We start from the raw sequence: 12,002 nt of genomic DNA, 5'->3' as shown, positions 1-12,002 counted from the left end.
TGGTGACTTTATCAGAGCTTGTTTGATGAAAACAGCTGCTGCTGCTTCTGCTTCTGCTGCTGGAAACACTGAGAATCAACAGACAGGAAATGTGCTGTAAAAGAAAAACTAGAAGCTAAAAGAGGCTAAAATGCTCCATAGAGCTGCAGAGATTCTCTGTAGGTTTTTCACTACGCGCAAAATATGATTCGATCTAGTATTAATTTGAAAATACAGATTAGTGAAGCTTTAAAATAAGGCATCCTGAGAAAGCTTGTTTCTTGCCAGCTTGAGCTAAAAAACAGATTCAGTATCTTACCAAGAAAAAAATCTAAATCAGTTACCTTCAAATAAGATATTGAATGCAAATTCTGCTTGACAACCTAATTTATCTTTACAAAATTTAATATATATCCTAAAATAAGATTTTATGAGTTCTTTTTTCAGCCACCTCATCCCTCCTCTTCATCCTCCCTTTCTTGGCAAAGCTCCCAGACTCAAACATCCCCTCTCGCAAATATGCACTCCCCCTCCTCCCCTCCTCACCCCCCTCAACCACCACCGCCACCATCTAAACATATCCTGCTCCTGGCCTGCTGGATAACTTTCCATGAGGCTGTGATTGACACCGAAGAGTTTTTTTCCCCTTCCCACAAAACCCGATCCCATCCCTGGCCACGGCCGAGGAGGAGGAGGAGGAGGAGGAGGAGGAGGAGGAGGAGGGGGAGGGGGAAATGCTCCTCCATGAATCATGGCTGGGAACCAGATGTTTGCAGCTAACAACGACAGAGGGAGCGAAGTCTCTGCCTCTGCCTGCTCCTGTGGGGATTTTAGCTACCATGCACAAGCTGTTATTAGAGTAGGGTTGTTTTTTTTTTTTTAGCTTGGGAAAAAGATGAGAGCATGTGAGGCTGTCGGGGTCGTGGTGGAAATCCTGCCCCGCCTGTGAGAGGACTCGATGAATGAGAGGACAGGATCAGGTGGATGCTGCGTGGTAAAGCTCAGTTCATCCTGGTGGGAAAGAGCACAAGATCCACGCACGTCTGATTTCACCCAATGAGGAATCAAGGTGCAGTGAAAGAAAAGGATACGATTTGACATGCAATGATTTTAAAGTGCACACAGGACAGAGGTGTGTGGTCAAAGGAGACTGGAGGAGGAGAAAAATTAATGAAAATGTTTACCTTTTTTTTGTCAATGATGTGGTTGGAAAGAAGTCTGGGAGAAATTGATGAATTAGTGCATTGAAATTCATTTAAATTTGTGAGAGCAGCCATTGCATCATGACCTTTATGCAAGATGGAAAATCTTTTTCAGTGTGATTTTCCTGCTACATCAGTTTATGCATCACAGTTTGTGATGACACCTGCGTCGATCATAATAATTAAAACAAGGTGGGTCACATGCCCCTGGATTATAATGTGACAGTGGACAGAAATAAGACAAATACAGTGTGCTTTAATTCACTAGGTTTGGACCCAGAAGCATGACTTCAAGACAAGCCGGTGGATAAAAGCTCATGTTTATTCATCAAAAAACAGGCAAAAGTTAAAACCAGGCAGACTTATCTGGAAGGGGGGAAGAAAGGCTGGAAAGCTTGGGCATGAGCACATCAGACGATCTGGCAGGGAGTGAGTGGAAACTGACCGATGTACATACTGCTGGGCGAGTAAGTTGCTGGCAAAACACAGAGACATGAAGATGAAGGAGCTGGCTGGAGCTGTGAAATGGGCACCTGTAGCTAGACCATGAAAACTACAACAACATTAATGTGAAGCTTTTAGTCGTTGCTGAGATGTTTTCCTCTGGACTCTGGAAGTGTTGGCAGGACAAAAGTAGGAAGGTTAAAAGTGGTAATTGGCCTTCAGCGGCAGAGCGCTGTGCAGTGAAACCAAAGCAGACGAAATAAGAAAAAGTGGGTTTTGCGGATCACTCCTCCAAGTGTGATAAAAGCAGCAGTTGTCCGTCTCCTCCCTTCTCGTCTCTTCGGGCTCGCCGGCGGCCGCGGGGTTCATTTTCTCGGCTCTCAGCTCGGCTGTGTGGGCTGCAGCTCTTACACAACACGAGACAGGAAGAGCAACCAAAGTTTAGAAACACAACGCTCCGAGCTGGGAACTGAAGATATATACAGCCTCAGCCAGAGGCTACACAACACACAATCACACAGACACCCACACACGTGCACACATGCTCTGCGGTTAATAGTAGGAGCTGTCAGATTGGTATGCATGGATGGAGTGTGGGAGGAGAAATAAAGTCATATTTCACAGCCTGCAGCAGCAGCAGAAAACAGGGACGAGCCTTTGATCTGTGAAGATGGTGAAAATTCAGTGGAAGTTTTGTTGACAGGCGTCGGTTACATAACGGCAGGAGTACCAGACCATGCCTGTCCATCGCAAACTCACAGCGTCCCTTCTTCCCTTTGTGACATGCTGTCATTTACATTCAGGGCCGTTTTACTCTTGACAGACAAACTACAACTGCACAACCAAACAGCAAAAGGTGATGCTAGAAAAAGCTGATGAATTAGTGCAGCCAAAATCTGTGGTTTCTATGAAATATGGCGTCATGACCAACTTATGGAAGGCAGTTAGAAGTGAATCAGTCAATATTTTTAGGACCTCTATCTAATGAGAAAAGATAAAACACATAAAACTATTCATTTCAATTTCAGTTTGCTTCACTAAAGTCAGATCACTTCACTTCACCTCGGTTGCTGCAGTAATATGAAGTGAGCTGAACATATTTAAAGTGAAATGATGTGAAGTGACACTTTAGATCACTTACATTGAGAATTCAATCACAATGTTTTTACGTTCACTTCAGTTCCCTTCAGTTGGACTTAAATTCACTCCATGTCCGTTTACTACCTGTCGCTTTAGCTCGCTCCACTTCACTTCTCTTCAGAGTGGGTAGGACGCTTGTGGTCAAAGGCCACCAGCCCAGCGGCCAACCCGGCGTCCCACCTCAGAAACAAAAGGTGATGGAGGTTGAAAACCAAGCAGCCGCTGCTGTTTGATGTCTGACTGACACGTTCCAGCTCCACCCTCCTCCACCCGGCCGCTAAAAAAAGAGACATGAAGTGAAACAAGCTGCAGGGTAAACACTCGCCTCATCTCTCTGTGTGTATCTTTACTGTGTCAGAGCCTTTGAAATGATCAGAGCCGCACTGCTTGATTGGCTCTGACCTGCGGTGGGATTAGAAACACATGTCTCCACTTCCGCCTCGCCGGCAGATAAAACGGCGCTGACGAGGCACAAGAGAAACATGGTGTGAGGGGTTGTTTATACGCAGCAGCAACAGTGTGTTCCAGTTTCGTACAAACACCACATGTAACATTTCGTTGTAGAAAGTGTATGTTTCACACATGGGGATGCATATACAATACATGAGTGTTTATAGGTGTGTGTCGTACATGCATGCACTCATGCAGGGCTTTGTATTAGTGTTGGTTACACAGTCAGACATGTCAGCTCTCTCACACACACACACACACACACACACACACAGAAAAAGTGATGGTGCAGGTGAAGCTTACAGAGTTAAAGGTCATTGGCTGTTGTGTCCTCACCACTCTTCTGTCCATCATGTCTGACTGTTTAACTTCTCTACACTTCACATTAAAGTCATGATGAAGCAGAGTTTGATGGCATCTTGAGTTCTGGAAGTGGAACAGCTGACTGACTGTATTCTGACTTTTTACAGATCTATTAGTGCGTACACACAGTTAAAGAAGCACTCATCAATTCTCTCATATCAACAACTAATCAAATGACTATGTCTAAAGTTAAATGTGTTGTTCACAGTAATGAACTCACAGAGAATTGTCTCATCTCTGCTGCTTGATGGAGCTTTTTAGCGTCTTTTAGCTCCAAGTTTTGGCCGTTGACCGCTAAAGTTGTTTCGGCGGGAAACACTGCAATAACAATAGCTTGTATAAACAGTTTCTAGTCAGTCTGACTTTGTGGACTTTCTTGCTCTTTATATTACGTAACGGGACTTCCTCTTTTGATCCTGTCATAATTACTACGGCCAGTAGAGGTCATGGTCTATCAAGGAACATAAATGTTGATCATAATAATCCACTCGCAAGGGCGACCTACATGGTCGTTTTTCTGGTGAGTATGGGCTCTGTTTAGACGGAGTACAGTCGTACGTGACTTCGATTTTTATCAAACAACCAGATACTTTCAAACACGTTTTTTTGTACTGAGGATTCAGCCACAAGAGTTTCATGTCCCTCCACATCTTGAGGAGCTCCAGTTGTCAAGCTCTTAACATTGTCTATTAGAAAATGGACCAGGCTTTCACGTCTTCAACCCTGGAGACCCAAATCAACTCCTCCTGTACGTTTACTTTCTGTAACTTAAGTCCGTAACTTTACACATCTCCTTGTCAGAACATAGCCTAGAAGTCTCAACATTAAAAATTAGCATTTTAACTTTAACTTTTTAAGTTGCCTTACCCTAACATAAATTAATCACTGCAATGTTGTAATGCAAAATAATCTCGGGACATAAAGTTGACGTTCATGTATGGTAAAAGCTTTCTTCTACCAGCTAGCCACTCGTTTTTTCCACTGTGTATTTTGTCATTGGTGGTTTGCTTTAATCAGTTTTTCTGAAAGCCAGAAACACGATACAAGGTTTTTCTGGCCAAGATGAATGAGTATCCACTCACCGCTCCACATCTGAGCACCATGTCACTTCAACAAAGAGTAAACATGGAGTAATTTAACATGAAACTAACATGAAACAACCACAACTCCCGCGAGGTCCTGACAGGACGATGTGTGTCAGTGTGTCACTGACAAAATTTCTCACTTCTTGTATGCTGGAGAATAAAGTGAGAATAAAATGACATCCGCTGGGAGCAAAACATCACGTCCTTCACCTCTCAGCCTTCATCCCGCTCTGTCAGGTGATTCTCATTGTAGACCTCTGAGACAAACAGGAAGTCAGAGTGACAGCGCTGTCAGATTTCTTCTGTTTGTTTTAGATCTGTTTACACTCTCACCATCCTCTCCCTCTGCCTCCTCCTCTTCATCACTCAAAATCCAGTTTGGGGATTTGAGGGGAAAAAAAACAAAACAAAAAACACTATGAGGCAGCTAAGGCAATTTTATGTTTTTTTGTTTTTTCCATCCCTGATGAAAAGAGGAGGCTCTCTGTGCCCCAGTTCATGGTGATATCAGAGCTGGCCGGGGAGGGAAGAAAGGGAATGAGAGAGCGTGTGAGAGGATGGAGGGAGGAGGAGGAGGATTTTGAGATGATTTCATCCATCATGTGAATTGTGGCCAACAAAGGATGCTGGCACTCCCTGACATTGGTGTCTAAAAATAGGCAGCAGTGGGGTGTGGTGGCAGAGGATGACATTAATCATGCAGAAGAAGAAGAAAAAAAGAGGAGGAAGAAGAAGAAAAAGAAGAAGAAAAAGAAGAAGAAAGGCCCTGGTCTGCCCCTTCCATCTTTCAGAGAGAGAAACATGGATAGGATGATGAAGACAAATATCTGATCTGTGTGTTGGTGATCTCCAACCAGGTGCGCTGATGGGTGGGCTCAGCAACCACATCAGCCAATCAGACAGCTCCAGCTGTGGCTTCAAATCCATAAAGTGCCCCTCCAGTTAGATGGAGTGGTATTTTTATACTGTTTGTTAATTTCTGAAACTTTTCTCATAGTTTGTATATCGTGCACATTTACAGCGTTGAATTTAGGTGAAAATATTTACGGTAGATTTATTCTCCTACCAGTTGAAAAGGTTCACACTCAAGCAGGTTATTAGGAGAAATGAGGCAGAAAAGCAAGAAATCAGAGAACATGTTTACTGTACCTGAACAGTAAAACCTGCATTTGCATGGAGCTGATCAGGAATCAGATTTCTCCTCTACCCACTATCTTACTGTATTGTTATACAGAACCAGGATTGATATTACTGAACTTTGAAGAAATATTTGAGGGAAATGTCAAGAATGTAGATGTAACTTTAAACACACGTTCTTCCTTTGAAGCCAACAAGAATCTGTCATTTTTCTCTGCACCTCTAAACCACATGTGCTGATGCAGAGGTTTGTCCTGACGTGTGCTGTCGGAAACTGGGCGCAAAGATATGTTGACTAATGACGTGCCCTCGGTAAGACTTCACCGAAGCAATAAAAGCAAAGGTGAGGCTTTTAAAGGAGAGGACTTTTCTTCCACTACGTTGCAGTGATTTAGAGTCCTCTAAGAGTCGCTCTGGGTTTGTGGACTTTATGTCAGCAAGGTGACATACTGCTGGAGCACGAAGCGGAAGAACAGCAGTTTGGAAACCTCATGACTCCAATGAAAATAACCCAGACTATAAATCCTGTTTTCCAGTCGTTTTTTCTCCCCTCTTTGGAACAGGAATAGGGAGGAAATAAAATGTGTGTCCTTGTTTCGGTGCAGCAGTGACCTGATTTTCTCTGCCTCCACACTGCCTGCCTTTATCCGCCTGCTATCAGCTGACTGCCAGTCAGGGGAATCTCCTCCTCAGCCCCAGCAGCAACGTGCGCCTTCTCATCTGGATGTTAATCTGGTGCTTCCTCCTCTCTGGGGGGCAGAAATCCACAGTTTTTGGCTTGCAGGGATAAAACTGACTTGTTTTTTCTGAGCTCTGGTGCTCCACAGGGAATCAGTCTGGGACGTTTGTAAAGGCCTGCATTCATGCCGGCCTGCGTCACACACGCGGTCATGTATATCACATGGTGTAAACAGTTTGACATTTTACTAAATGTGCTCTACGCAGCGTTAGCAGGCCAACACAGAGCTAAATTGTCTGTAAAATGCAGCTCCCACCACATGTTTGCTGTTGTACAACAAACCAAAGCCTGACCCTGCACTCACATTCACTCTGGACTTTGTCTCATTAACAGCCGTGAACACACACAGACATATACGCAATACACACTCCTTTCTCAGTAAAAAGATATTGCCTCATAGTGGATGTTGTAACTCAGAGATAAGATTTGTATTTATTTCTCAGAGCAACTGGTCACAGACAACATGCTGCAAAAACAAGAAAAAAGGGACAAAATTGTGAGGATTGGACAAGTTTAAAATTGACCTGATGGTCCTCAAAGTCATTACAGTTAATCCTCAGACCGCCATGAATGACTATACTGATTTTTTATCGCAGTCCACTCTCATAAATGCTTTGATATAAAGTGGTCCAGACGGACAAACTGACACTGCCAACCCAAGAGGCTTTTTTTTATCAGCTTTCAAAAGAAAAGCATGACAGAAAAAAGTCTGAGAACTGGATTAGAGAAGAGGTTAACACACTTAAAAGCTTTATTTCATTAAGGTCGGTGTCCTAATTTAAATTTTAAATTAGGATTTACAGTGTATAACGTCAGATTTCTCTTTCATTAATACTCACTGTAATTTTTTTTTTTATAATTTGTATTTTTTTGGTGTCTCAAATTATCATGTTTACTCAACAGTTGAGACTGGATTTAAAGCTGTGTAACAGAGGCCACAGGACAACACTGTGACATAAATGTCATAAACAGATTTTATCTTTCACTCGTGAAAGTGCAGAGAGATAAGAGGCGTGCTGACGTCAGCACAGACATCAAATATAGCAGCGGCCTGCTGGGAGGCTGGGCAGAGGGGGAGGACAGGCTAAGGTTCAAAGGTTGGACTTTGATTTGGGAAACAACCCAAATATTGAGCAAGCCTAGTTGAAAGTGCAGAGCAGCTGTTACACATTACCAGAAGACTGTTGGCAGGGAAGCAGCTCTTCCCTTCTTTAAGCGTCCCTGTGCTGCTGCGGGGGATATTTAATTACAAAGCAGATCTGAGGAAGACGATCCGGGCCCCCCAACACGTCTGAGAGCCCAGCTCCGCCCTGTGCAGCACAAACCGCACTGTATTTAAAAGCTAACGCTCAAAGCTGAGGCTAAACAGAGGGGCCGGAAGGATGGGAACGCTCCTCTTTAAAGAGCAGATCTCTGAGATGTTTGCCAAAAAGCAGATGAAACAACAAGGCTTAGGGGAAGAGGAAGAGAAAAACCTCTGCCAAAACTTGACACTCTGCAGACCGGATGAATGGCAGGTTTTATCTTTGTAAAAGTTTTTGAATCACAATTAAAGTGTGTCTGAAAAAAAAAGAAAAAAAAGCTCAAACATGAAGCAGTTGCCGGGATTGACTGCTCCGACGTGTTAGGAGATGTAAGTCAGCATCCGTGGTCATCCTGAGGAGAGCAGTCTGATCTCAAGTCCCTCAAATTAAACAAGATCATATGTTGCTTGTGCATTCCCTCCAACTGGACGACGTTGTTTCCTTACAATTCAACACTGTTTTTTTGTTTGTTTGTTTGTTTGTTACCGAGCTGAGAGGCATGCAGGCTGTTGCAGCTCTGCATCTACCAGCTCATTGTGGCGGCTCCTTCTTCTTCCATTACTCCCGACATTTAAACTGATCAGAAAATAACTAACTTGTGATCTGAAGATAACAGCCTTGAAAAAATATTACGCAGCACGGCAGTTCTGGTCTTCCAGAGAGAACAGAATGTGATCAGCAGTCTCCCTCTCTTACATCACCTGACTTCCTGCTCTGCTTGATTTGGGTCATGTCCTTTAATGCCGTCATTTTTATGAGGAGGACAATTCACTGATGTCTCTGATGTTTCTTCTGGAAGATAAACTTTGGCCTTGCAGTTGAAATAAAACATTTATTGTTGGCAGATTGGTTTGTCTGAAGGCTGAAGACAAGGCTTGTGTTTTGTTTTTCTTTTGGACAGTTGACATTGTACAATAGTGGCATCTTATATGTAGATCTTACGACCATTAAATAAACATCAATAAATGAAACCGAACAGAATTGACTCTACTATTATCATCTGTGTAGTGTAAGAGGTTGGTATCACTTATCTCACACCAACTGCCCTCCTGAAAGGTGGAGTACCTCAAGGCTCTGTCCAAGGTCGTCCTTCAGTTAGTATCCACATGCTTCCACTTGGCTGATTCCTCTGTGCCACAGAGCTTAATTCAAAGACTCACGAGAGCACCAAATTTATTAATCCTCTGCTGAAAATAGTCCCAATTTAACAACAAATGCAAAATTTCCTCCTGTTTAATAAAAACTATAACGAAGCTATGTATTTGTGAGGTGTTGTCTAAGATTTTCATGTTACAGGCAGGGTGGGACAGTCAGAAAGTCCTGAGGGAAGGATATAGGATATAAAGATATCGTTCAGACTTTTGTCTTTTTGTGGAATTTAATGAGAGTAAGAAAACAGACAATACCTGCCTTATACTTTAAAAATATATATTTTCTAATGACTTTTGTTTCAAAAGATGAATATTTTCACCCTAACCCCTGCAGCTCCACCTGCACTTTTGACATTTTACCAGGAAATCGTAAAAGTGTCCTTTCTGGGAAGAGCTTGTAGACAAAGCGAATGTCCTGTCAGACTCAGTTAATAGGTAGACTTCAGACCTGAAGGTCTGACTCATTTTAACTGAAAATAAATAAATAAATAAATAAAAAATAGGACACAGAGGGTTTTTTTTGTTTGTTTGTTTTGAATGTATGTAACCAGAGGAGTTCGGAAGCTACACACTTTCTGGTTTGTCATTTTAGGTGTTTTGTTAACACATCGACTCTTAGCCTGACAGATCTCTGTGTACTTATACTTTGGACTCAGTTTCCCGCCGACAGATGCTGCAGCAGAGAGCTTCCTGTCTGTTTTATCTCGGCAGGTCTGATGTGATCAATATCAGATTTGCTCAGCTCCGTCTGCCGCGTAATGAAACTGTCAGCCAGAAAAGTGCATGCTGCCTCTAAACCCTCAGCTCTACTGTAAAACTGCCTCTCCTTAGAGCAAACAGTCCAGCCTGCTGCTCTCAGGTTATAAAGAATCAGCCTGGATAAAAGGGATTACCTCCCACCGCCTCCCCCCTCCTCCCTCAATGTGGCCTTTACTTCCTGCCAGCTCACTGACGTGGCAAATCCAGCGTCCCCTCTGTTTACCTTCCAGCAGGGATATCCAGGCAACAGGGCCGCGGCTCCCAGCGCTGGCTGCTATATTTGGGCTTTCGCTCCGTAAACCTCTTTTCCAGATAAAGAGTCAACACAGCAGCGCGTTCCTTTCTTGGTGCTCGCTGCTGGGAGTTCGCTGATTAATGGCACAGGAGCCTGCGCCCGCCTCAACGACTAATTATAGAGAGTGCAGCTGCTGGGTTTGACCGCCGTCCCTCCACAACCCCATACACCACCACCTCCGCCACCCAACACACCACACACACCTTTCACATGTTTCCTGCTTCTTTTTCTGCTGCACTGCAGGCAATGACCATTTGGAGGGTCCATGTGAAACTATACAGACACCTCAGTGTTTTCAAAGAGCAGTGAGGCAAGCCAAGCATATCCCTCACTGACTGATCCCTTAAAAATCAATAGCGATCACCAGCTGTGGTTTGATTGAGCCAAATTTTCTCATTGGGTCTCAAATTGATCCAAAGGATGATCCCCCAAAATTAAATAGTAAATTAACATATTACATTCAGTACTCTCCTTAATCCTCAGTCCTCCTCAGTACTTTTTGTACTTTACTCTTTTTTTAATTTTCCAATCTCATAAAGGGCTTCCTGTAGAAAAATTGTTTTTCAAACATGTTCGTATTGTGCTGTTATCCCCATTCATGTGTGCTTTTAAGTCAGTGCTCCAGTCAAAGTTTGTAGGCAGATAACAGACCAACTAAGGTAGATCCACCGTCATTGATAACTCATGTCCTACCTTATGTTGTGTAACTAAAAATCTTGTTTTAAGAATCGATTTTGATAAAAGATAAATTACGACAGTCGTGACATGTAGATGAATGTGCCTCGAAAAGCTAAAGCTGTAGAATATGGTCCTTATTCTTAAATAAAGTTGTGCTCGACCAAATTACCATAACCTAACTGATACACAAGAAGACTCATTTAAAGTAGTGTCCCTTCTAATTAATATAGGTTTTTAGGCAAATTTGGTGAAAAATCAGTGTGTGTGTGTGTGGGGGGGGGTCTTTAAAGCCCTGGGGCAGATTTGTGAAAGTGCTGATGTGGGTTGACCATTGTGTGACTGCAGCATGTTCTGCCTGAGTCGGGGTCGTTTTTCATGTGGGGTTGGCTGACCTTTTGAACAGCCTTTGGATTTGGACACACTCCAGATGAAGAGAGGCTCTGGCCTGTACGAGCTGCTCGTTTGGACACAATGACCCGGGAGCACATGGTAAACATAAGCTCACCCCACCCTAAACCCTGGAGCCAGCACAGCAGAGCAGCATGGGGGTGACGTTGAGAACACTTGTTGCTAGCAATTAGCTGCATGGCGGTCACACGAGGCCAGAGCTGTGCAGCCAGCAGTGAAGTGATGCTGAGGTTTCTGCTCAGAGACACTTTATCAGTGAGGTTCAGAGAATCTTTAAAGTAGCTGCAGCATTTTCATTTTTGGTTGATGAAATAAATGTTTTGTTCCAGTCTGCAGGTTTTATACAGCAGTCTACTGTCCAGCTAATGAAGCTTTACTGCGGCTAACTGCCAGAATCTAGTACAGGTAGCTAGCTGACTAGTTAAGCTAGCTTTTATATATGCCAACATTTAGGGAAGCGTTTCAGCCCCAGAATGTGAAATAATGAGTCTACAGTTATATAAGCATTCAGTGAAGCACAGCAGTTCTTTGAATTAGTGAGGCCTACAAACATCAGATATGTATGAACAGCTAGCTGTAGCAAGGTAACACTAAGCCAATGCTAAATGGATTTAGCTAAATGATGCTTCCTCATTGTGTCACTCATGATTTGTTAATAGTATGTTTACATGTACACTAGTAATCTTAATCTGGATACAAGCGTGCATCCTTATAATGATTTATCCTGGTTTGTGAAAACTGGATATGATGTTTGCACACACAAGTTCATTACTAAGGACACTCCCAACAACCCAGCGATCGCCTGTCTGCAGTATCCAGGTTGCGATCAAATTCACAATATTAGATTTTCATAATTTCAATTTAGATA

Source organism: Chaetodon trifascialis, chromosome 2, assembly GCF_039877785.1.
Source record: "Chaetodon trifascialis isolate fChaTrf1 chromosome 2, fChaTrf1.hap1, whole genome shotgun sequence".
Classification (NCBI taxonomy): Eukaryota; Metazoa; Chordata; class Actinopteri; order Chaetodontiformes; family Chaetodontidae; genus Chaetodon; species Chaetodon trifascialis.
This window is presented reverse-complemented; position numbering follows the sequence as displayed.